General features: G+C 43.6%; 1 non-coding gene across 1 annotated transcript; it reads right to left on the bottom strand.

Annotated features, from left to right (window-relative positions):
* Positions 1–10,418: 10,418 nt before the first annotated feature.
* Positions 10,419–10,555, bottom strand: LOC136490452 (small nucleolar RNA Z247). The gene has a single exon (XR_010767733.1). It is a non-coding gene; the product is annotated as a small nucleolar RNA Z247 (small nucleolar RNA).
* Between the last annotated feature and the right edge of the window lie 16,616 nt (positions 10,556–27,171).

Here is a 27,171-nt window from a genome sequence, read left to right as displayed (position 1 = left end):
CCATCCCTCAGCCGCGCCGCCATCCCACGATGCGCCACAAGCATCGAGAAAGGGAGGGGGTGGCGCCCACCCGCGCCTCTGGTTCTGATGCCTAGCTGGCACCGAGAGAAGGTGGAGACACCTAGGCGAGGCAGTTGAAGGCAAGGAGGGCACGAGATGCAACACCCGATCTACTTTTGAAACATCCAGATACAACATTTGTAACATACGTCTCAAGACAGATGAAACAATTGAAACATGCATCTGAAACACTTGCAAAAAAAACCTTAAAATCATTGTAAAACACACGCAACATCGGATGAAACACTTGAAACATATGTGTGAAGCATATGCAACATCCAAATAAACACACTTGCAACATACATCTAGAAAATGGATGAAACATTTGGAACAGAAGCTTGCAACATACGTGGACAATCATTGCAACATATGCAACATCCTGATCTACTTTTGCAATATCCTTATGAAACATTTGCAACATACCTATAAAACATATGAAACATAGGCTTACAACATGCATTTTTCACCCTTCTTCTTCCGTATGACGCAACACAAGTGTGGGATGGGCATGCGAAGGCCCCTTCTAGAGGCAAGCGGAGGGGGCGGCCGGGATAGGCTTTTGGGGAGCTTTGACAGAGATGCGGGCTGCCGCCATCGTAGGCGGGCGGATGGGAAGACGAGGACAGGCCATTGATATGGCGCAGGCTGCTGGGGAGCTCTGGCTGGGCACGAGCCGAGAGGAAGGGGCCGGCCGCAGGCGCAGGCACCTGGCAGGGGACAGGAAGAAGGCGCCGGCAGCAGGCGCAGTGACCGGCGGCGGATGGAGTCGCTGCGGGGGATGCGCAAGATGGAGGCACCATGGGGTCTGGAAGGAGTGGACGGTGATTTTTTTTCTTTTTTTTTTGCAAGAGTGCATCAAAACAGGAGTCATGGGACAGACGTCCTTATCATATCATTATGGTAATTATTTTTTAATGTCGGTTTTGGTTCAATCATGTTTTCACACAACATACCGAAATATGACGTAGTCTCACGGGAAAGGCATGTTTCACATATAGAAAGAAATAATGCACTTGTTCTTCACGAGTAGCATGCTCAACACGTTTTTGTGGGGGCAAAGGACCACTGGAAATATCACAATTACGCAAGAGCATCATGCCAAAGGTCACATGCACACAAAAGCGTCCAAGGACCTCATAAGTTAGAAGATGCAGGCCGAGTGGTCCAAAAAAGGAAGTTACAATGTGAGAAATAAACCACTACGGAAACCTGCTTTTACTGCCTAGTTATAGCAACAGTTCGTCACTGCATGAGAATGCAATCTGCAGCACGGGTAGAAGCAACAAATAGCTAACTAGAAAAGCCAAGAGCTAGCAATTGTACACAAACGACTGCTCGACTCCTCCCCATGAGCACGGTGTGCATCCCAGCCACGGCAGTAGCCCCTGTAAAATGGGTTGAACGTGATGCCCTCTCAGGCTCATGGCTCCGTGTTAATATATGGCTAGGAAGAGCCCCTAGCGTGGCTTATATCTTGTACAACAAGTCAATCTACAAGATCTCTATCTCATCTAAACTTTACAACAAAGGAAACAATAACAACTAGGAGATCCAATCCTATATCAGATGGAGCCGCATATTCTGCCTTGAGAGTCAAGCAAAGGATACACCGTATCAACCTTGATCTATTGCCGAGATATTCTAACACGCCCCGACAATCACAACACCCCTGACAAGTTTGTCTCTCGGGAAGTGCTTTAGTGAAGCCATCGGCAATCCGATTAGTAGTACTAATAAATCTGATATCCAGACGCTTTGCTGCAACTTGCTCTCGCACAAAGTGAAAATTAATTTCTATGTGCTTAGTACAAGCATAAAACACTGGATTAGCTGATAAATAATTGGCTCCAATGTTGTCACACCATAAACATGCAGCTTGAGGATGTGAAATACCCAATTCATCAAGTAACTTTTGTACCGACATTACCTCAGCTGTAGCATTGGCCTAAGATTTATACTCAGCTTCTGTGCTTGATCTAGAGACCGTCGCCTGCTTCCTTGCACACCAAGAAATCAGGTTGCAACCAAGGAAAACAGCAAAGCCACCTGTTGAACGCCTGCCATCAGGGCAACCGGTCCAGTCTGCATCAGAAAACGCACTCACAAGCATAGAGTCAGATTTCTTAATTTTGAGACCAAGACCGATTGTTCCTTGTACATATCTTAAAATACATTTCACAGCTTCCCAGTGAACAGTAGTTGGAGAGTGGAGGAACTGACCGACTTTGTTAACTGAAAAAGATAAGTCTGGTCGTGTTAGGGTCAAGTATTGGAGTGCGCCAACAATACTCCTGTACCTGGTAGAATCCTCTGTTCCCAACTGTGTTCCACTGCACTACACCACAACACCATATCACCGTCAGACATCTGACACTAAAACTTTTTTTATCGATGGATGATCTGACGCTAAAGATAACTCACAGACAATCTGATGCTAAATCCTCATTTAGCGATTTGCTGTCTGTCGCCATAGGTACTCATATTTAACGTTTAACTGTCCGACGCTAAAATGAGGTATATTGTTTGTCGCCAAAAATAAATGGGCCCCACCCTCGCGCGCATATTCATCTCGCGCACCCGTTTACATTCATCTCCCGGCCAAATATTGGCCTGGCCCACGAGTACAAAAACCCTAGCCCAAATCCCAAATCTAGAAGCGCCCAACCTGCCCGTGCGCCACCGCCCTCTCCCTCTCCCAAATGGCGCCCGCCCGGCCAGCCCCAAATCTCGCCGGATCTTCCCCCTCGCCCTCACCAACGGCGTCGAGCAATCCTCCCCTCACCGACGCTGACCTCCTCTCCCCCTCGTGCTCCTCCACATCTGGGGCGTCGTGCTGGGGCTATCTGATGACACCGAGGAGGGGCGCACGGTGGAGCTCGCGAAGTCTCCTACCAGGCCGTCACCGGCAAGGACTGGCCGTGCGTGCCCCCGTCCCCGGCGCCCACCCCACAGGTGGCGCAGGCCGCGGCCGAGGGCGTGGTGGCCACGAGCCGCATACTGTGCCATCTGCAGAGCAGGCCGTGCCTCGAGGAAGAGAGTAGCGACGCCGTACCCGCCTATCTCCTTTGATTCGAAGCTCGTCGTCGCGGGGGACGACCGCTGCCTGCCGTTCGACGCGTCATCCGTCGACTTCGTCTTCGCGGTACGCGCCCTCGACGCCGCCAAGCGCCCGGCTGACCTCGCCACCGAGACCACGCGGATCCTGAAGCCCGAGGGCCATCTCGTCGTGCTCACGTCTAGCGCCGCCGACGCCTACAACCTCTGCTCGATCCAGGCGCTCCTACCGTCCCTACGCCTACAGCCTTCGGCTTGTCCTAGCGCTCCAGGATTTGGGTGTTAATTCCTCAAATTGGATGGTTCCTCGGGCCGATTTGACTATTTGCGGTCTATTGCTGTGTTAGTTTTGTGCTTTTCTTTCGATTTGTGTTTCTTTGGCTCCAATGTCGGGTGGTGTTAAAACCAACCTGAGTAGAATACTGAGCAATTCGCGTTCTAATGTTTTGATTATCTATCCTCCCCCTGTCCCTGTGTATTGTTCGTTGATAGGCTAATGTTTGCAGATAATGGTGTCCAGTCTGAATTTAGGCAACATGAAATATTTGTGCAAGTTTCAAGAGAAGTAGCTGAGGTGAGCGACTAAGCATCCTGTTATAACTAGTAAGATAATTGTGTGTGTCCCCTCATGAGTGCTAGATGTGTGTTTTCCATTTATTTTAAAGTTCGTGGTAGATTTATCTCTACCAGATGCAGACTCCTAAAAGAATATTGGTAGTGATACCTATATCCAGTCATTATATTATTTCTTATATGCTTTAAATATTAGTAACTGAAATTAGACCCTAACTGCTCAGTACTGATTGGATAGCATTCAGTACATGGTAACATGGTGGGCACCTGTTCCTTGTATAATGTCTAATAGATCTGCTTTTAGAACATTGTTCTTTTCTTGTCGACCAAAGCTGGAACGATGGTAGAAGCTTGGATCCTTTTTTTCTACTACAAATACAAATGAACTAGTGTCTATGTTGTTCTTCAACATTGTCTTGCTCTATGTAGTGACTTGACCTGTTGATACAGTGGACGTGCTATGTGTTTCAATGTTGTGATATACATGCATGTGCTATGCTTCTCAGCTGAGGTGGCATGAGAAGATAGTGCACACATTCCAGTTTCCACATTTTTTGTGGATTTCTTCTCATCCATATTTTGTTTGATATTCAGTTCATTTGAATTATTCATGTACCAGAGACTGCGTTATAGTTAAAAATTAAGAGTAGCTTTTGCCACAGAATATTCTTTTATTTGAAGCACACTTTGATGCTATTTTTCAAGCTTAGTGTTATTCTCCATGGCCTCAATCAGTCTGAATGTTAGGACTTATCATGCTGAATTGAACATATATCATTTATGCCAACATGAACAAAAATTGGATGATTGATAATTTAATTTAGTTAGTTTTATCCTTCAAGTCTTCAACTATCTACATAAAGTGATTGGCAACAAGTGTTAAGCTATCAGAAATGTAACTTTACAAATGATCTTTAGTGTTGGTTGACTTTGCCCTGGTATTCTATTGGAAGTGGTAAGTCAAAACCTGATTCTTTTTGGACATGTTTGATGTACAGCCAGATGAAGATCAAGATGATCCAGATGAACGACATGATCCTGACTCTGATATGGAAGTGGATGATCACAAGCTAGGCTGTGGACGAGTCAACGAGGTCTCTCTCTCCCTCCCTCCCTCTCTAGCCCCTTCCCTCTCTGAGTGACGATACTCATTACGTTTTGGGTTTTATTTTTCATCCTGATGTGTGGCCCTCGTCAATTTTTGTAGGAGGAGCATTCTAGGTATAAAAGTCAAGAGAGAATTTGGTGAAAATGAGACCAAAGTGCAGGTATTTTCATTTTCTTTTGCACTTCTGTTTGCTCGACTAATGTGATTATCTGCTGACATTCTTATTGATCTTGTATTGTATAGGATGGTGGCAGAATTGCATCTGACCATAGAGGACTGGAACCCATGGCAGAAGACATTGGTTCCTCGAAGCAAGCTCCTGTAAGTGCCTAATTACATGGTTAAAGATAGACTAGTCAAAAGAAATTGGAATGGATGTCCACATTGTTACTTTTGTAATCATAACGTTCAACATATATTTCTTACTTATATGTTATTTGCTAGTAATTCTATTTGTCATCTAGTTAAAATTGCCATAGACCATGCTCAATGCAGCCTAATTACACATTATGCAGCTCCAATCAAAGATATAAATCCATCTAGGTTTGTCCTAAGGCAAGCTTTTTAACTTTGACTATAAAATCTAAATTATATAGATTAACCAGACAAGCTTGACATTACAACTTTACTAGACTCATTATAGAAACTACTTTTGTAATTCATAACTCTTTTCATTTGAAATAATATGTTGGTGGTCAATGCTAGAGAAGTTTGACTTTTTATGACTTAGGTCAAAGTTATAGATATATGTGATCGGAGGAAGTAACTATGACTTTTTGTTTGCCGGTTGTGTTGTCTTATACTCTTGTGCGCCTTTATATGATGGCATATAAATTTATGCCCACACAGTCGATTAAAGCACGGGAGCAGCAGCAACAATCACAGCACCAGATCCAGATGCAGCAACTCTTGCTACAGAAGCATGCACAGCACAACAGCATCCGCAAGAGCAGCAGCAGCAACGGCGGCAGCAGAAGCAACAGCAGCGCAGTGAAAACACTGATTTTACAACTAGTGCCCAGAATGGTACTGTTGCTGTTGATCCTCCCGTGCGACAAAATGATACAGCTGCAAGTGCTTTATCTGCAAAGATATATGAGGATAGGATGAAAATTACTGTTCAGAGGGATCTTTCAGAAGAGGCTTTTATGAAGGTATTTTTCTCAATTTTATTATCCACAGCTGCTTCAATATTTGCTAATTTGTACACTGAATATAAAATGGTCTGTTTTATTTATAATGCAGCAAAGGCTCACTGAAAGCATTGGCCCATTACTGGAATCAGACCCGACCTCAATTCTAAAGTCACCTGCAAGATCATCTCTAGCTTCAGGGTACCGTCCACTCCATTTTATTCTGTAGCATTTACATGTGAGGACATATCTAGTGCAAACCTTTGTCAAATTTGATTTGGCTTTCTTCCAACTGTTATTAGGCAAATCTTCCATAGATCAGCTGGTGGCGTGTCTGGTTCATTACTGCAAGCTCTGGTCAGGAGCCAGCCACTTCTGGGATCAACACAGGTTGATAGTTTATATTCAGATATTATATCCTTCTATTGTTAATATCCATAATTGATGGGGGAAGTTTCTATCAGGATATGAAGGCAGAAACAAATGTAGCTTTGAACCTGAGAGCTGCAGGTGCAGATGGATCACTATTTGGAGCATCAGGTGTCTAACATCGAACTCTCTTGTTATTTGATGCTTCTGTTTAGTACAGTCACTTGTTTTTTTCACAACTAAAGCCCTGCTGAATGTAGAATTCAAAATAAAAATATAACCTTGGGATATTCTTCAGTCTGCATGTCTAATGGAGATTTTAAGGGCTGCACTGTTTTTTTCTCTCGAACAACGCAAGGGCTGCACTGTTATGTTTGTAACATACTTTTCCATCTTCGTTTTCATGTTTGGCAGGCTCTAATCAGGCGGGGAACAATTTGACCTTGAAAGGGTGGCCTCTCACAGTTAGTTCTTCACCTTTTCTAGGCTTCCAGTCACTTGCATTCTAAGTTATAATTGGAAGCAAGTTTGCCTGTTACACATTCTTGTGCTCTTATGACACGTGTCCTTTTGATCATAACTATTCAGGGTTTAGAACATCTTCGATCTAGATGATGTACTGTGCAAGACAAGATTGTATGTTATATATGTATTGATCTCTATGTGATGTATGTGTTTCTATATCTTTATGTGATGGACCTTAAGCTTGAATCTGGGTATGATATGTACTACATATTTTCTCATTGTATTTATTTTTTTTATATATTTATATAGTCTTGTAGAACAATCTGTCGCTATAAATACATGTACTATTGGATGATCTGTCGGTATATGTCTAGTAACAGAGCATTTGTCGCTAAAGTGTAGCAGCAGACTATCTGTCGCTAAAAAAATTCAGGGCAATGGACTGTCTGACGCTAAAGATTTTCAGCGACAGGACTTATAGCGTCTGCAGAAGTCTGTCGCTATAACTTTTTAGTGTCAGATTGTCTGTCGCTGTAGCTGCTTTTAGTGTCAGACCGTCCATCGCTAATCTTGGTGTTGTGGTGTAGTGCTGGTAACTGATAATTTTTTGGCAGTGCCAAGTGGTGTCTTCACAGGTTTACAAAGCTGCATATCGACTCTTTTAAGAATGTCAGATGCATATCGTTCTTGTGTCAACAATAGCTCATCTTTCTTTCTCTGAACCTGAATCCCAAGAAAATAATGTAAGTCTCCTTTTGATGGCAAATTCCTTCCCAAGATCATGGAGCAAAGCAGAAACAACCTCCTATGAAGAACTAGCCACAATAATGTCATCAACATAAACAAGCATGAATATAACATAATTTCCCTTTCGATAAAAGAAGAGAGAGGTGTCGGCCTTAGATGGAACAAAACCAAGACTCTGAAGTTTATTGCAGAACCGTGAGTACCAAGCCCGATGCGCTTGTTTCAATCCATAAAGAGCCTTGTCAAGGTTGCATATATAATGAGGTTTGGTTTTATCTTCATAACCAGGTGGTTGCCTCATATACACCTCTTCTTCAAGATAACCATGTAGGAAGGCATTTTGTACATCCAACTGCCTTAGACACCAATTTCTAGACATAGCAAGCGAAAGCACAAGCCTGATTGTAGCTGCCTTAACCACCGGACTAAACATGTCTTCAAAATCTATGCCATATCTTTGCTTGAATCCTTTTGCTACTAACCGCGCCTTATATCTATCCATCTTCCCATCTGACCTCCTTTTGATCTTATAGACCCATTTGTAATCTATCACATTTTTCCCTTTTAATGGTGGAACTAAATGCCAAGTTTTATTTCTATGTAATGCATCAAACTCGACATCCATGGCATGCTTCCAATTCTTATCAGCTAGAGAACTTTGTAAATTAGGTGGACCTTCAGAAGTAGTGACAAGCTGACCATAGTGTATTTGTACCATCGGTGTAAATTTTAGGTTTGTGAATACCTTGTTGCAAACGAGTAGTGGGTCATTATTGTTGTTGTGGAGGTGGTGATGGCACAGAAGATGGTGTAGGAGTAGACGGCGTAGAGGATCCCGGGAGCACCGGTGTGGCCGCCGCACCAGATCCCACCTCGAGCGACCTTGAAGCATGGGGCATAGAGGATCCGGGCAGCGGGCCCGAGGAAGATGTCGCTCCTCCTTGTCCCCCCATGCTTGGAGCTTGGTGCAGCGGATGCGGCCCAGATGGCCCAGATGGCACACGCGGAGAGGTGGAACGGGGCGACGACGTGGGAAGCGCAGGAGCCGCAGGCGCTGATGCAGTGGGCGGTGAATCCGAGGAGGATCCGGTCGGTGAAGCAGGAAAATCATCCCCAGGATCAACGCTGGTCCCTGCTAAAAACGGAAAGGAGTGTGGGAGCATGAAACCACACTCGTTAGTTGCCGGAGTAGGGTCATTCGGCGCCAAATTTTCTAGAGAATCTTCAATCTGATTCAACTGATTAGTGCGCAGGGAATCATTATCAAAAGGATCAGAAGAATCGTTGTCCCCAAACCTAGATGAGGAAGAAGAAGGATTTCAGATCAAAGACGTGCTCCGGCATTGGGGTGGAGTTTGGCAAAAGGATAAACATTTTCATCAAAACAACATCCCGAGAAATATAAACACGACCTTCAGCAATGTCGAGACACTTGAAGCCCTTGTGCATGTTACTATATCCCAAGAACACACACTGTTCGGAACCAAACTGTAATTTTTGGGAGTCGTAAGGTCTAATATTAGGCCAACATGCGCACCCAAAAGTGCGAAGAGAGGAATAATTGGGTTGCTGATGAAAAAAGGCGTTCTAGTGGGGTTTGACCATCGATGACTTTGCTAGGGAGGCAATTGATAAGATAGGTAGAAGTGATGAATGCTTCATCCCAAAATTTAAGAGGCAAGGAGGCATGAGCCAGAAAGTGATAGACCGACTTCAACAATATGGCAATGCTTGCGTTCAGCTGAGCCATTTTGCTGATGCACATTGGGACAGGACACATGATGGGAGATGCCAATCCATTGAAAGAATGCATTCAACTTCTGGTATTCCCCTCCCCAATCGGTTTGCAGAGTGATGATTTTTCTATCAAATTGGTGCTCAACTATATTTTGGAACTCATGAAATTTTTTGAAAACATCAGACTTTTGACGCAACAAATAAACCCATGTGAACTTGCTAAAATCATCGATGAAACTCACATAATAACTGTTTTGCCTACAGAAGTAGGCGCTAGACCCCATACATAAAAAAACAAGTTCTAGAGGACTAGATGAAGCACTTATAGATCTAGGATAGGGCAGCTGGTGGCTCTTGCCTTTTTGACAAGCATCACATACAGTGTCTTTATTCGACTCAGAAACAAAGGGGATATGACTCTTGCTAAGGACCTACTGAACTACAGCAAACGACAGATGGCCAAGCCGACTATGCCATCTGCAGGAAGAAGCTTTGACGGTGCCATACGTCCTTTTATTTGGTGGAGGCCTAGACTTCAATGGATAAAGACCACCTTCACAACTCCCTCTAAGAAGAGGCTTCTTTGTTTCCTGGTCCTTAATCACAAAATAATTTGGATGATACTCAATAAAGGCTCTGTTATTGGATGTAAGACGATGAACGCAAACAAGATTTTTGTTGGCTTCAGGAATGTAAAGAACATTGTTTAAAACAAGGTTGTGGTTTGGGGTATGAACGAAATTTCGACCAATTTGACTGATTCTCATACCTGCTCCGTTGGCGGTGTGCACCTGATCGCTGCCGTGATACTATCACGCGCAGTGAGCTTCTCAAGCTTGCTGGTGATTTGATCCATGGCACCGGTATCAGTGTACCAAGTTGTATCGACGCCGTAGGACGCCATGGTGGAGGATGCCATGCGCTGCTGCTCCTATGGTCTAGTGAATGAAGCGTCAAAATGCTTGACGCAGCGCACCACGGTATGTCCCTCCTTGCTGCAAAGCTGGCATGTGGGACGGTCGGTGGAGTTTTGCTGAGGACGACTGCCATTGCCGTTGTTGCCGCGACCACATTCGCGACCACCGCCACGGTTGAAGCCACCATGACCACCACGTGAAGCAGAATTGGCGGAGGATCTAGAACCGCCGCCATGCAGGAGACCTATTCTCTGCTCCCAACTCACTAGTTGGGTGTAGAGTTTGCCAAGGGTCAGCGGCTCAACGCGTGCTGCCATGGATGAGACAACCGGATTGTACTCGATGTCGAGGCCAGCAAGGATGTAAGATGCAATTTCTTCATCCTCCAGCTTCTTTCCCATAGATTCCATGTCGTCGACGAGAGACTTCATCTTGCTGAAAAAATCAGCGATGGTGGAGGAACCCTTCTGTGCAGTGGCCAACGCCATGTGCATATTGATGATCTGGCCGCGAGATTGCGATGAGGTCATGTCATGGATGGCCTTCCATAACTCAACGATAGTGGTACAGGTGGAAACCTGCACCATGATCTCTCTGGAGATGGAGGACAACAAGTAATTGAAGATTTGCTAATCCTTGGCCACCCAAGTTTCATACTCAGGATTGGAGATCAACTCATCTGGCTTCTTAGCGGTCTTGAGGATCTGCTTGGGCGGTGCCACCGTCTTAGGATCGAGATAGTGGGCGAGTTGGGCACCATGCAAAGCGGAAAGGACCTGCATCTTCCATAGTGGGTAGTTGTTTTTGGCTAGTTTCTTGGTGACTGGACAACCTATCAGGGAGCCTATCAGGGAGAACAACACAGGTTGAGCAGAGGAGGAAGCCATTGATGAGTTTGTGGAGAAGACAGGCTCTAATACCATGTAGAATGGGTTGAACGTGATGCCCTCTTAGACTCATGGTTTCGTGTTAATATATGGCTAGGAAGAGCCCCTAGCGTGGCTTACATCTTGTACAACAAGTCAATCTACAAGATCTCTATCTCATCTAATCTTTACAACAAAGGAAACAATAACAACTAGGAGATCCTATCCTATATCAGATGGAGCCGTACATTCTTCCTTGAGAGTCAAGCAAAGGATACACCGTATCAACCTTGATCTATTACCGAGATATTCTAACCGCCCCTCCCTGCCCGAGCCGCGCCTCATGGTGACAGAGGCCACTGCCAAATGTTCCAAACACCTAGTAAGGCCAGTAGCCAACGGCGAGGGTGGATATTACGATGGGCGGCGCCGAGCTATGATGGCTTTTGCTAGTGGTGCCATGGTCGCTGCTGCCTTGGCTGTTGTCAGCCTGTCTACGAGTGTTGTGCCTACATCTGGTATTATACTTGGATGATGTGAGGACATAAAAAATTGTATAACTTGCGAACATGCGGCTGGCTAGTGGGGACTTCTCGAGATTAAAAGAAATTTTTAGCAATTTTTTTAACCCAAGTTTGAAATTTATGGAAATCCTAATATAGAACATCCTTCGAAAATCTACAACCTTCACTAGTGTGGCGGTCACAAAAAATGGTTTGGGGAGCCGTGGCCGATGAAAAGTTAACCGAGTGAAGAAGAAGAGGGAAATGGGGTTTTCATTGCTCTTGTAGCCGTATATCAACGCCGGGTTAACTGGACAGCCAGTGGTGATACCCATTATTACCGCCGGATCATAGACTATGATATTCAGTGTCCGAACAAAACGGTGGTAAAACTTTCTTATCACCGCCAACATGAAAGGGAGGGAAGATGTCTTCAATTATTGTGATTTCCACCACCGGATCATACGATCAACCGATGGGGGTACATAAAGGTCATCGCCAGATCTTACGGTGGAGCACCCATCCATCTTGGCACCGACGGTGAAAGCTTATTATCTCTGATGCTTCCTCTGTGCGTCACACGTCGCATCAACGGCCGACGGTGATAAGTGTTCTACCGATGGTCCGGCGTACGATACGATGGCTAAGCCCGGTAATTTGTTCACCGTCGGATCATATGTCGGGCCATGGCAAAAATGTCCATCACTGCCGGTTATTCGGCCAGAGAGGACCTCTCAGCCCATGGGTTGCGGTGATACACACCACCGCCGGTTGTCTCCAAACCGTTGGTGAAAGCCGCGGTGGTGATTAAACTTTCTGTAATAGTGTACTAGGGGAATGAATGTGCCATATAGACACAAGTGACTTAGGGGTGGAGTGGTTAGAGTAGCTACACGTGAGGTTTGAATCCCACCACCACATAAAGCGTGGATTTTTGTGAGAAAATCACATGACTTGCGATAGTGCGGCTGGATGGTGGGAACTTCTCAAGATTAAAACAAATTTTTTAGCTATTTTCTGACCAAATTTTGGAATTTATGGAAATCCTAATCTCCGTCGATTGGTAACACGAATTGGTGGTGATGACCATTCTTATCACCAACAACTAGTTTTCACCGCCAAGGGTCCAAAACCAGCGGTGGTGAGGGATTTGGAACTGGCAATGATGAAGATTGTGTAGTAGTGATAACAGAGTATCTCTAAAGTTTGCAAAAGAACAAGGCAAAGGGCACAAAAGAATGGCACCCAAATCCTCATCATCATAATCTACCTCCATAGTCTGTAGATCTAAAACGATCTCCTTGATGACCGAAAGATGTTTAAGCACAGAACCGCTGAAAGGTCCTTGTGTGGTTTTGGTAATTGAGTGACAACCTAGGTGGACTAATTGTGTTTATGTGAGATACATAGGTGATTAGTCTACAAGAACATGTGTGTGAGCAACATATGCCATGAAGGTGAAAATGGCTTAGAGATGTTGCAAAGCTCACACATGTGATGATGAAGGAGCTTATTGCACATGAGACATGACATTGAGTCATGTGATCAAGGTGGAGAAGATCAAGACAAGACTTGGCTTGATGGACCAGTTGCAAGCGTGAAGGGCAAGTCGAAGGCTTTGGAGTGATGGACCGCATGGCGGTGAAGCTTGAGCAAGACTTGGCGCCGATGGACGAAGGAAACGGTGAAAAACAAGTGAAGTCAAGATCGATGAACCAATATGATCACGTGATGATATGAAGTGGATCATATCATTATTGATCGTGTTGGTGCATGTGTTGCATCGACATTGGAGGAGATGGGATGAAATGCGCAAGGCAAAGGTATAACCTAGGGCATTTCATTTCACCGGTCATAGGTGTGTAGAGAAGTTTAACACAGGGTTTAGGATAGATGGCCATACTATCAAGAGGATCAAACTTGTTTGCATATAGGTCATCTAGTGCCACTCGAGTGATCTAACTTTGCATCGTCACTAGGATTGAGTGGTGTGGCAAGATGAGTGGCTAACCCTTTGGAAAATGATTGTGAAAAGCTAACACACATACACATGGTGGTGTACACTTGGTGGTGTTGGCACATTTACAAAGGCGATGAAGTTGGAGTTGATGTGGATCAACTCGGTGAAGAAACAGAGGCGAGAAAGGTCCCACAGTGTGGACCGGACTCTGGTCACGCAAGTGACCGGACGCTGGGTGCCAGCGTCCGGTCAGTTGTGGCTGACAGTGTGTAGCGTCGGTCATTCGATCGGATGCTGGCGCTGGAAGTAACCGGACGCTGAGGGTGCATCCGGTCAGGATGACGCAAGGTGACGCAGGAGCTGGAGAGTGACCGGACGCTGGTGCTGCGTCCGATCGCGTTCGACCGGACGCGTCCGGTCATGTCCAGGAGCTTACTTGAAACGACCGGATGCTGAGGGTCCAGCGTCCGGTCAGTTGAAGCTGCTGCATCCGGTCAACAGATGACCGTTGAGATCGGATGAACAACGTTTGAAGGAGGGGACACGTGGCGTGCATCGCACGACCAGACGCGGAGGTCCAGTGTCTGGTCGATTTGACCGGAGTGTCCGGTCGTCCCGACAGTTGCCTAGTGAAGGGGTAACGGCTAGTTTAGCCCGTTGGGCTATAAATAGAAGTGGCCCTCTACCATGACTGGGGTTGAGCACCTTAGGGTACTTTGTGTCCATGCTTGTGAGTGCTTGGGAGCCCTCCATCACACATATACTTGATAGTGATCATTCGATTGTGTGAGTGAGCGATTCTAGTGCGATTGCATCGTGAGGTTGCATCGAGTGGCACTAGGTGATCGAGTTGCAAGCTGGTGGTGCTTGTTACTCTTGGAGGTTGCCACCTCCTAGATGGCTTGGTAGTGGTCTCCATCGAAGCCCGCAAGAAGCTTGTGCGGTGCTCCAGAGAAGAGCTTTGTGAGGGGCATTGTGCTCGCCCCGCGGGAGCCGCGAAGAGCAACTTTAGTAAAGCGTGTCATTGAGCTACCCTCACTTCTGGGGTAGGTTCTTGCGGCACCCAACGTGCGGGCTTGGTGGGTGATGCCAATTAGCCGCCAAACCACCAAGTGAGCGGTCGACACAACGCGGACTAGCGTGTTGGCAAACACGTGAACCTCGGGAGAAAATTCATCGTGTCAACCTTGTTCTTCCTATTGGTTTGCATCCCCATTACACAAGCTTGCAATTACTTTCATATACATTGTTCTTGTGTAATTGCTCTTGTAATTAGTTTGCTTGTGTAGCATACTAGTTACCTTCTTGCTTGTGTAGCATAGAAGTAGCTCCCTTGTGTGGCTAATTTGGTTTGTGCAACCTTGTTAGTCACATTGCTTAGTTTGCGTAGCTAAGTATTTGCGCTCTCTAATTTGGCATTGGTTGCCTTGTTATTGAGCATTTCTAGTAAGCTTATGTGGCTTTGTGCTTTTGCTTACTAGCGTGTGTAGGAGCTCCCTCATTGCTTAAAGTACTAGTGGCATAGGTTTGGGTGACCTTGCTCCTAGAATTGGTTAGGCGAGCTCAAGCTAGCCCAGCACCTTAGTTGCATAATTAGTATCTTTGGAAGGTGCTAGAGAACATATATAGAGAGGTGTAGTCTTGACTAGACCGATAGTTTTAATTCCGCATTTGTTCCGGTTAGCCGACGCGATTAATTTTAGAAAAGACTATTCACCCCCCTCTAGTCCGCCATCTCGACCCTTCAAGTGGTATCGGAGCCCGGTCTCTCATTTGTGGTCTTCACCGACCCGAGAGGATGGCATCTAATGGGCTAGATGTAGATCCTTCAAGTGATTGTCCATACATTTTTTATGGCACACACTTTACACGATGGAAAAATTGGATGATATGCAATTTTAAGTATGTTTGTCCTCAAATGTGGTGGATGGTAGATGTAGGCTTTTCTCATGTGTTGGATGAAGATAATCTAACTCAAGCACATGAGAAATTCCTAGATCTCGACATCCAAGCTACTAACATCATGTATAGATCTTTGCATGATTGCATATTTGGAGAGATCATTGATATGAAGACCGCCCATGAGATTTGGAGTTATCTCAATGAGAAGTATGGGATGGTCTCCGATGATGATGATGAGTCCAAGAAGGAGGCACATGAGTGTGTTGAGCATAACCACAATTTGGTCATTGTGGAAGATTGCTCCACCTCATAGTCAAGTGAGGATGATGATGATCGATCCACTACTAGTTCACTTGACAAGATTGATGATGATGCCACAAGTGTTGCACATGAAGATTCTACCTCAAGCACACTTGGTGGTGATCTTGATGATGATGGTTCATGCTCAAGCCATGATTGTAATGCTACTACAAGCCCATCCACTACACCACATTGCTTCATGTCACAAGGTGACACTAAGGTATCAAATGATAATGTGGTTGATCATGTTGATTCATATGATGAGCTTGTTAGTAGACTTGCTAGAATGACTATGTCTTTAGAAAATGAGAAAGCTAAAACATTGAAGTTAGAAAATGAAAACTCATTTCTAAAGAACTCTTGTAAAGATCATAAAAAATTGCTTGATGCTTATAAATCTTCACTTGATGAGTTAAAATTGAATCATGAGACACTACTTGCATCTCATGATGAATTATTAGAACAACATGCTTCTCTCATTAAAGTGTTTACAAAGAAACTTAAAAATAATGAGACCTCATCACATGGATCAAATGATAAATTGCAAAATGTTGCTAACCCTTGTGATGTAGACAAGAAGCATGTATCCACCTCTTGTGACGATTTACTAGATATGCCATGCTCTTCACATATAGATGCTTGTTCTACTTCTATGTCTTGTGAGACTAACATTTTGAAGGAGAACATTGAGCTCAAAAGTGAAGTGAAGAAATTGAGCAATAAGTTAGAGAGGTGCTACAACTCAAAAGTCACCTTTGAGCACATGTTGAAGACTCAAAGAAACTATGGTGACAAGTGTGGCCTTGGCTTTGAGAAGAAGATGACAAAGGGCGAAAGAAAGAGAGAAAGAAAGATGAAGAAGCTACAACAAAGAAAGCTCTCTCACACCATGTGCTACCGGTGTCAAGAAACGGGACACCTTGCAAATGGTCGCCCCAATGAAGAAAAGCTCAAGTTGAAGAAAGAAGAAGAGAGGCTCAAGCATGTCAAGTGCTTCAAGTGCCGCACTTGGGGTCATCTTACCTCAATGTGCCCAACCAAGCAATTGGTGAAGCAACAAGTGAAGCCTCAACCAAAGCCACAAGTTGAGCAAGAGAAGACACCCCAAGAGCAAATCAAGATCAACCATGAAGATGGTGGTGATTTGATGATAAAGAAGAAGAAAACAAGAAGGGGTGGAAAGGCAAGGCATCCAATGCAAATTCAAGATGCTAAGATGATGAGCAAGAATGAAGATGAGAAGAAAGTCTATGCTCACATCAAGTGCTTCAAGTGTGAAGGTATGGGACACTTTGCCTCTAAGTGTCCTAACAAGCTTGAGAAGAAGGCTCAAGCAATCCATGAGAGGCAAGGCAATGAGAAGCACAACATGAGCAAGGAAGAAAAGGCTCAAGCAAAGAGGAAGTGCTACTCATGCCGGGAAAGGGGACACATGGCACATTCATGTCCCCTAGGTGATATTTCTAAGCCTATTTCAATTGTTGATAATAATGTGCTTAGAAAGGATGGTAATGGTACCTCTATGGTTGCTATTGTAAAATATCCCGCTACTCATACTAAGGCTATGCCTAAGTATGTTGCTCCTAACTTGAGAGGACCCAAACTAGTTTGGATACCATCAAAAAGTGGATGATTGTTTGTAGGTACCATTGGCATTGGAGACTTGATTCAATTGATTTTATATTGATCATCATATGTTGAGTCAAGATATGAAGCCTAGTGCACATCCAAACCCAATGCGAAGTGAAAATTGAGTGAAGTCCAAATGTGCTACAACATACAAGTGTCAAATTCAAGTTGTTGGTGGTTCATTGGAAATATTTGATAGCTTGCAAATAATTGAGTTGAAGCTTGCTAGTTGAATGATCATGAGCTCACCAAGGTATATCTCTTGTTGATCATTTCATTTGGGTGCATATAAGTTGATTGAATTGGATAAATATGCAATGTTGCTTGCTATAAGATGATTGAATGCATAATTGATTAGTAATCAAGTTTGGATTGATTTGTGTTGGATAAGTTCATAAGATGACATTTTGTAAGTGGTTTGAATGGATACATGTCTTGTGAAAGTATTCAAACAAGTTAGCTTCAAGTTTGATTCATATTTGATGAAGAATAGCTCAAGTGTTGAAATCTGTCCTATAATTGAGAATCTGAGCTAGCTGTGATCTTAGCCAAATTTGAGTGATCAAAACCTATTGGATTGGCATTAAAATTGGTGTACATTCTCTATACTTATGGTATGAGTTTCTGTAGAAATTTCATAAAAATTGGATAAGAAATGCTACGGTTTTGGAGTAGTTCTTGTCAGCTATAGTGCAGCAGTTTTCAGCATGTAGCAGTGGTTGAAGAATTGAAATATGGTAGCAATCTAGAAGTCAAATGAAGCTCAAATTTTTACCTATGCTAGATAACTTAGTAGTGCTCATCTCCACCAAATTTCGTGGAATTTGGATTTGTACTTTGGGAGATATGCTTACTTCTTTGAAGAGTACAAAATCTGCCAGAAAAGTGACATATATTGGATTGATCTAGAGTCACTTTGATTGAAAGGTCCTCAAGTTGGAAATATGTTTATAAGTGATTGAGGTACCTATGTTTGGTTTTGAGATGATCTAGAAGCATGACAAGAAAAGAGTACAAGGCCATTTGATTGAGGAGTGTATTTTGCACACTTTTAGTACTCAAATTGGAAGATCAAGATCAAACTCAAGATGAAAATGAAGTTTAAGTTCTAGATATGATTGGATATCATTTGGTAGAAAGAAAAGGACTTAAACAAGTAGAAAGAAAAGGACTTAAAGAAGGAATCAAGGTTACTCATCAAGTTAAGTTCTTCACTTGGATCAATCAATCAAGTTATTTCAAGTGAGTATCAATCATGGTTTTTGGAGAGAGGTCACTTCTCCCTAGTGTAGGGGCTTGCCGCCTATGAGTAGGTAAACCAAGTGTGGTACTTGGAAGGCTAACATGGAAGTGGTGATCCGAGAAGCATTTAAGATGCTTAGTTGAAGCAATCAAAATGATTGATCAAGAAAAGCAAGCAACACCCAAAAGAGAGCTAGCCATGGTATTTCAAGTGGTATTCTCACATTGATGCTCTCATGCAAGAAAAGATCAAAAGATGAAGCAAGCCAAACCACAACAAGAAAGTGCGCTTGATCATAAGTGGTACTCATCTCATATGGATAAAGAACGGAATTCAAAATGGTATCTATTGGTCTTCACTAAGCTTATAATTGGACTTCACATTGCTATTGGAGTAATGTATTGAAATCTATGTGACTATCCTCTACTCCAACATAGCAAAGATATCATTGTAATGTGCATGATCATTTCATCCTTACTAATATGCGATTAGTGCATATAGTTCATGCTTCATAGGATCATGCATAACAAATGAAATGTTTAAATTCATAGCTTACCACTATTGCTTGAATGATTACTTGATCTAGTGGTGAATATATGAATTTGTTCATGAGCTAGTGAACCCAAGTACTTGACTTAATTTGGATTGTAAACAAGTGACAAGTACAACATTGGCAAGATAACCCTTGTAAGAGGTGTGAAGAAGCTTGTCATTGGTTCAAACCAGACTTGATAGATTAGGCAAATCAATTTAATTCAAGTCAATATTAGAAGCTCATGATAATGATAAGAGTACAAGCACAAGACAACAATGCAAATGGATATCAAGTTTATATGTCTCAAATGGTATCTAGACTCAAGTATTTCATCAAGAATTCACAAGTGATGTTTAGATCAACCCACAAGTGATATCCTACAAGTAGTACTCATGAAGATAGCAAATGTTCAAAAAAATGGTTTTTATTGATAAATCCAACAAGTGGTTCCATACTAAAAAATTCTTTCAAGTGGTATTCACTTCATACAAGTAGTATCACATATACATATGGTATCAACCATGCAAGACGATGGTTCCACAAGTGATCCTCAACTTTAAGTGATCATCAAATGAAGAATGCATCCCTCACCTACAAAAGCTCAAGTATATCAAATGGATGACCCATGCATAGAATGATAAGATACAAGTGGTACAAGTTATAAGTGGTATCTACAAGTGGTGTCATTCCAACAATCAAGTGATGTCCATAAAAAATGCAAGATTCAAGCCTCAATCATCTACCCCAAAGTGCATACCTTTGCATCAATAAGAAGCACACCTTATATGGAAATTGATGACAAAGGGGGAGAGATTGTACAAAGATATGAAAGTGATGAGGGGGAGAGACAAGATAGAAGTTGGACATGGACATGGACAAAGAGGTAGCAACATTAGACAAAAGAGATGGATAAAATTCTTGGACAAGAGAAGCACACAAGTAGGGGGAGCAAGCTCATGAACTTTGATTGATTGCATTTGATATATGCATATTCATGTGCTTGCTTGCATTGCATAAGTTCTTAAATTCAATATGCATGCTTGTGTGATGTATGCTAGTTGTAGAATTTGATTGATGAAATGAAAACTAGCATGCATAGGATGATAGCTAGACACTTGGTATGCTTTACAAGTAATGCTAGTACCTTGCTTTTAATGTTGATCTCACGAGGTATCTAGTGATTTTATTTCCAAGTGTTATCTAGCTAACCATGGTGCTAAGGATGAACTTAAATGTGCAACTCCGATTGGTATCACGTTTCAAAGGTTTATTCTATACACCTTAGCATCATTCGGTAGTAATTACTCTCCCACAATTTCAATCTATGCATATATGCAAGCTTCAAATTAAATACTCTAGCACATATGTAGGGGGAGCTAATACTACCATTTTGGGTTTGTGGTACTTGTCCAAAATCATTTACACATGGTAAATTGCTTGGGCAAGTAACATGAATCCAAAAGAGCTTAATTTCCATAACTTTGTAGAGTTGTCATCAATTACCAAAAAGTGGGAGATTGAAAGGTCCTTGTGTGGTTTTGGTAATTGAGTGACAACCTAGGTGGACTAATTATGTTTTATGTGAGATACACAGGTGATTAGTCCACAAGAACATGTGTGTGAGCAACATATGCCATGAAGGTGAAAATGGCTTAGAGATGTTGCAAAGCTCACACATGTGATGATGAAGGAACTTATTGCACATGAGACATGACATTGAGTCATGTGATCAAGGTGGAGAAGATCAAGACAAGACTTGGCTTGATGGACCAGTTGCAAGCGTGAAGGGCAAGTCGAAGGCTTTGGAGTGATGGACCGCATGGCGGTGAAGCTTGAGCAAGACTTGGCGCCGATGCACGAAGGAAACGGTGAAAAACAAGTGAAGTCAAGATCGATGAACCAATATGATCACGTGATGATATGAAGTGGATCATATCATTGTTGATCGTGTTGGTGCATGTGTTGCATCGACATTGGAGGAGATGGGATGAAATGCACAAGGCAAATGTATAACCTAGGGCATTTCATTTCACTGGTCATAGGTGTATAGAGAAGTTTATGACAGGGTTTAGGATATATGGCCGTACTATCAAGAGGAGCAAACTTGTTTGCATATAGGTCATCTAGTGCCACTCGAGTGATCTAACTTTGCATCGTCACTAGGATTGAGTGGTGTGGCAAGATGAGTGGCTAACCCTTTGGAAAATGATTGTGAAAAGCTAACACACATACACATGGTGGTGTACACTTGATGGTATTGGCACATTTACAAAGGAGATGAAGTTGGAGTTGATGTGGATCAACTCGGTGAAGAAACAGAGGCGAGAAAGGTCCCACAGTGTGGACCGGACTCTGGTCACGCAAGTGACCGGACGCTAGGAGGCGAGAAAGGTCCCACAGTGTGGACCGGACTCTGGTCACGCAAGTGACCGGATGCTGGGTGCCAGCGTCCGGTCAGTTGTGGCTGACAGTGTGCAGCGTCGGTCATTCGATCGGATGCTGGCGTTGGAAGTAACCGGACGATGAGGGTGCATCCGGTCAGGATGACGCAAGGTGACGCAGGAGCTGGAGAGTGACCGGACGCTGGTACTACATCCGATCGCGTTCGACCGGATGCGTCCGGTCATGTCTGGGAGCTTACTAGAAACGACCGGATGTTGAGGGTCCAGTGTCCGGTCAGTTGAAGCTGCTGCATCCGGTCAACAGATGATCGTTGAGATCGGATGAACAACGTTTGAAGGGGGGGACATGTGGTGTGCATCGCACGACCGGACGCGGAGGTCTAGCATCCAGTCGATTTGACCGGAGCGTCCGATCGTCCCGACAGTTGCCCAGTGAAGGGGTAACGGCTAGTTTAGCCCATGGGGCTATAAATAGAAGTGGCCCTCGGCCATGGCTAGGGTTGAGCACCTCAGGGGACTTTGTGTTCATGCTTGTGAGTGCTTGGGAGCCCTCCATCACACATATACTTGATAGTGATCATTCGATTGTGTGAGTGAGCGATTCTAGTACGATTGCATCGTGAGGTTGCATCGAGTGGCACTAGGTGATCGAGTTGCAAGCCGTTGGTGCTTGTTACTCTTGGAGGTTGCCACCTCCTAGACGGCTTGGTGGTGGTCTCCGTCGAAGCCCGTAAGAAGCTTGTGCGGTGCTCCAGAGAAGAGCTTTGTGAGGGGCATTGTGCTCGCCCCGCGGGAGCCGCGAAGAGCAACTTTAGTAAAGCGTGTCATTGAGCTACCCTCACTTTCGGGGTAGGTTCTTGCGGCGCCCGACGTGCGGGCTTGGCGGGTGATGCCAATTAGCCGCCGAACCAAGTGAGCGGTCGACACAACAGGGACTAGCGTGTTGGCAAACACGTGAACCTCGGAAGAAAAATCATCGTGTCAACCTTGTTCTTCCCGTTGGTTTGCATCCCCGTTACACAAGCTTGCAATTATTTTCATAAACATTGTGATTGTGTAGTTGCTCTTGTAATTAGTTTGCTTGTGTAGCATACTAGTTACCTTCTTGCTTGTGTAGCATAGAAGTAGCTCCCTTGCGTGGCTAATTTGGTTTGTGTAACCTTGTTAGTCACATTGCTTAGTTTGCGTAGCTAAGTATTTGCGCTCTCTAATTTGGCATTGGTTGCCTTGTTATTGAGCATTGCTAGTAAGCTTAGGTGGCTTTGTGCTTTTGCTTACTAGCATTTGTAGGAGCTCCCTCATCGCTTAAAGTACTAGTGGCATAGGTTTGTGTGACCTTGCTCCTAGAATTGGTTAGGCGAGCTCAAGCTAGCCCGGCACCTTAGTTGCATAATTAGTATCTTTGGAATGTGCTAGAGAACATATATAGAGGGGTGTAGTCTTGGCTAGACCGATAGTTTTTATTCCGCATTTGTTTCGGTTAGCCGACGTGATTAGTTTTAGAAAAGACTATTCACCCCCCCCCTCTAGTCCGCCATCTCGACCCTTCAACCGCCCTCTTGCAACTTGTGCGTATGTAACTTCATCTCTCTCTGGATCTTTCTTGTCAAATCCCTGGACATACAAATTGACTCTAACTTGAGCCACACTACAAGAAATATGTGGTTTTTTGACGTATTTGGTATGACAATAGGTCATAATGTCATTGTATCACCTAGTTTATGACATTATGTTTTAGGTACTTCGACTTTATGACAATTGAAAGTTGTATGTCACGAAAAATGTCACACAGCTTGTCTAATTTCATCTAGTGACGATATTTACAACGTCATAAAGGCATTTTCTGTGTCATATACCATCAATATAGACAGAGTTTGTGTGTAACAAAATAATTTACTGATTTTTTCAACACTTTTGTCCATGTTAGCGTGTTCCACATCCACATGGTCGGGCGAGTCCATATACTTTTTATTTTCAATATTTTCCCAACATATTTCAGCCCATGTTGTCTATACGACCCATGTTGTCAAATGTGCCTTATTTTATATACGCTTAATCACAACAAAAAATAAATAAATAAAACATGCAGATGTGAGTGTGAACCTATGACCTAACACTTACAGTAAGGTGCACTGTACCGCATCCCAAAATTAGCATCGGTGGGGTTTCTAAAAATACCAAACATAGATGGACAATTGGTCCTTTAAGATTTATAGCTGGTCGCAATAAAAAATATATTCATGCGTTGTCTAATAAAACAATAAATAAAGAAATGTTGAATGTTTTTATTATGTGTGTAATTGTTTGTTTCTAAACTCAATTTAATAGGTTTGTGATGTGAAGAGGATATGTAGAAAAGAGAAGTGGAGAGATAAAAATTAATAGAGATATATACATTGATATGTATATTGAAAAGGAAAAAATAAAAAGGAAACAAATTAAAAACCACGCACACGTAGCCCCGCAGAAATGCAAAAAAAGAGTAGAGCACCCAAACCCACGCACGCTCACAACACCCTGGACTCTTCATTTTTTTTAATTTGTTGGAGGTCCTCATTTGAAAGCCGTTCACGGCCTAGCTAGCGGAATAGGAAAAAAAACTGATGCAATAGAAGTCCACATTTGACTCATTCATTTTTTTTTTCCAGCCATAGTCCGCTTTGTTTTTATTTTTTTGGGCACCCAACAAAGGCCATTTTTTCCGGCCGAAGCCCCAAGCTAGGCGGGCGCAAATGGCCCCTTTTTTCGGCCGAGGCCCGCTACGTAGGCAGCCCATTTTCCGGTGAAAGCCCGTTGCTTAGGTGCCCAACCAAAAAAGACAAAAAAAAAAAAAATGCCACGAGCGGCGTTCGAACCTGGATTCTCATACTCTGACAACTAAACTACATACATGTGTTTATGACGGGCTCTACAAATTCTTTTTCTATAATATTGCCGCAGAAATTTTAAACAAAATCTTAGACTTTTCTAATCGATTTTGGCAATTATTACATTTATTTTATGCAAAACTAGAGAAGGGAGTTTGAATTAGCCCTGTAAAATAATATAATTTTCCATATACCTCTATCAAAATTGGTTTATTGTGTCATATGAGACCAAGTATAAAAATTTGGTTCCATTTTGGCTCGTTTCACCGGTAGCCACAATTCAACCTCTAATTACTTCGTACTGTCATGCAGAAAGTGACTTAAACCTTTGAAAATAGCAAACCATTTTCAAAATGTTCGGAAATCCTAGGTAACACTACTTCTATAGTCTAGTCAATATAAAAATTATGTTAGGGCACATAAGGTTTATGTAGACCATATTTATTAAAATTTAGACATATTTTGCACTAAAGATAAACAAAAAAAAAATAGGTGTACTGCTACGGCCCTTGGGCCTTTTTGTTCCAGCAAATCACGCTGTACGTGGGCCTTTCTCACTTAGCCCGCTGTCACTCGCGCTCCTGTGCTGTTGGATGAAAACCGATGGTCAAGATGCATCAGGCTAGGAATAAAAATCGAGAACCCTAACCGTTCCCTCTCATTTCTCTATTCCCCGCAGCTGCCGCACTCCCTCAGGCGCTCCTCCTCCACCCCACGCTTTAGGAGTCTGAGAACCCTAATCACCACTCACCAGTCTCCCAGTGTCTCGAGCAGCCGCCATAGCATGCCGCCGCCGCCGGCGGCGATCTACATTGCGCCGACATAGATCCGGCCATTGAGGTCGTAGATCGGGCCTTCTCCAATCGCCTCCGGCTTGGGGAGGCTACAAGGCGCCATGGCCGGCCTTCGGTCGTCTCCGGCCAAGTCTAGTTGTTGGGGCCGGCCTCCTCTCCGCTCCTCGTCAAGCTCAGGCCGGCGCGGTGTTGCGGCCACCGTCCTCAGAGGAGTACGTGAGATCACCGCCGTGGTACGCGCCAGGCCCGGCCTGTTTTACCCGGCAGTCCGTCGCAAGGCTTGGTGTAGCCGTTCTCGCGTGGTCCCCGTGCGCAGCCTGGTGTGACCTGTGGAAATCCACTGCGGCGAAGCTCGTGCCCGGATCTGAGAGGGGAAAAAGGGGATGGAGTTCACGGAGGCATGCAAGCAACCATGCTCCTCCCCTGACTCGCCGTCTAGTGTGCCATTTCACTGAAGGTCCGCCGCCTCGCTTCCTGTTGTCCGTCGATCCGTCTGCCTGTCTATTTTTTGTGTTAACACCTGATGCTGCAGGCTTCAGCTACCGCTGCCCCTTGGATTGGGGTCCAGACCGGTGAAAACGCCTCGAGGCTGAGCCGTGGGCCGTGCTAGCGTGTTGTTCCTGTGCCTGACGCTGCTCTTTCAAGCAGCCAAACGGGAGAAGCAGCCAAGTAAGCAGGTGCTCCTGATTTCCCCAATCTCCGTGACGGCATGGCATATTTTTGTTGGAATATCCTTTTGTAATGTTGATTGGTCATCTTGCTTTGTTAGGGCCTATTTGGGTCCTATGGATTAAAACATTTTGGACTAAAATCTGCACTTTAGTTGGACTAAATAGCCATTTAGTCCTTTAGTCCACAAAACTGGACTAAAAGGTGTTGGGGACACCCATGCCTCTCATTTATTGCCCTCTGTCTCCACTTTAGTCCATTTTAGTTCAAGGAACCAAACACTATTTTAGTCCACTTTTAGTTCATAGACTAAAGTGGACTAAAACCATGGACTAGAGAACCAAACACGGCCTTAAATAATATGGTACTAAATTGCAGTATGTGCTATAAGTCCATCTTGCCGTATATAACAGTACAGCTATGAAATATTATGTTTGCTGAAGTTATTTATTTGGCACTGGGGCATAAGCCTGAATGCAACTTTGATTGGCATGTGAATAGCTAGCTTCTCTAATAGAATAACTGTGTTACCGAATAGCCAACTTTTCTGTGTGCTATTATTTAAAAAAAAACTTTAGCAATCATTGATAAGTCTATGCTAATTAAAATTGTTCATTCATTCCTGTGTGACATGTAGCAGCCCTCTTAGTTCACAAGTTTTCTGAATGAAGACAGTTTTGGTTGATCGATTTTGTTTACTAACTCTGCATATATTTGCACTATCAGCCGTGAATGTTTATGAGATAATCTAAATTTTCTTTACCATATATTAGTTCTGAAAAATATTTGAGTCTGGATTTGTTTCTTTAATATGATGGCCACATTATTACCCTAGAATGTTATAGATCTTGTCCATTATTTTATGTGATATGAAACTACAGATCACTACGGGATACTGTGTATTTACCGAGTGTGAGTAACACTCGGCAAATAGTGCTACACACTCGGCAAACTCTTTACCGAGTGTCACACTCGGTAAAGTGGACTCGGCAAACAACGACTCGGTGAAGTTATTTTACCGAGTGTCTAATATCGGCGCACTCGGAGCAGAGATTTACCGAGTGCTGCAATGACACTCGGTAAACAATTATGACTTGACGGTCGTCAGCCTCCAAACTAACCGTTAACGGCGACTTTTACCGAGTGTCACCAGTAGCACTCGGTAAATAAATTAGCATTTCGTGATTAAAACAATTCCGCAAATAAATTTTTTGAATAATGTTTACCGAGTGTAGATCTAACACTCGGTAAAAGAATAACCAATTTCGTGATTAAAACAATTCCGCAAATAAACTTCGGGAAATAATGGTTACCGAGTGTTCCCACTCGGTAAAAAGT

This window comes from Miscanthus floridulus, chromosome 10 (genome assembly GCF_019320115.1).
Source record: "Miscanthus floridulus cultivar M001 chromosome 10, ASM1932011v1, whole genome shotgun sequence".
NCBI lineage: Eukaryota > Viridiplantae > Streptophyta > Magnoliopsida > Poales > Poaceae > Miscanthus > Miscanthus floridulus.
This window is presented reverse-complemented; position numbering and strand designations above follow the sequence as displayed.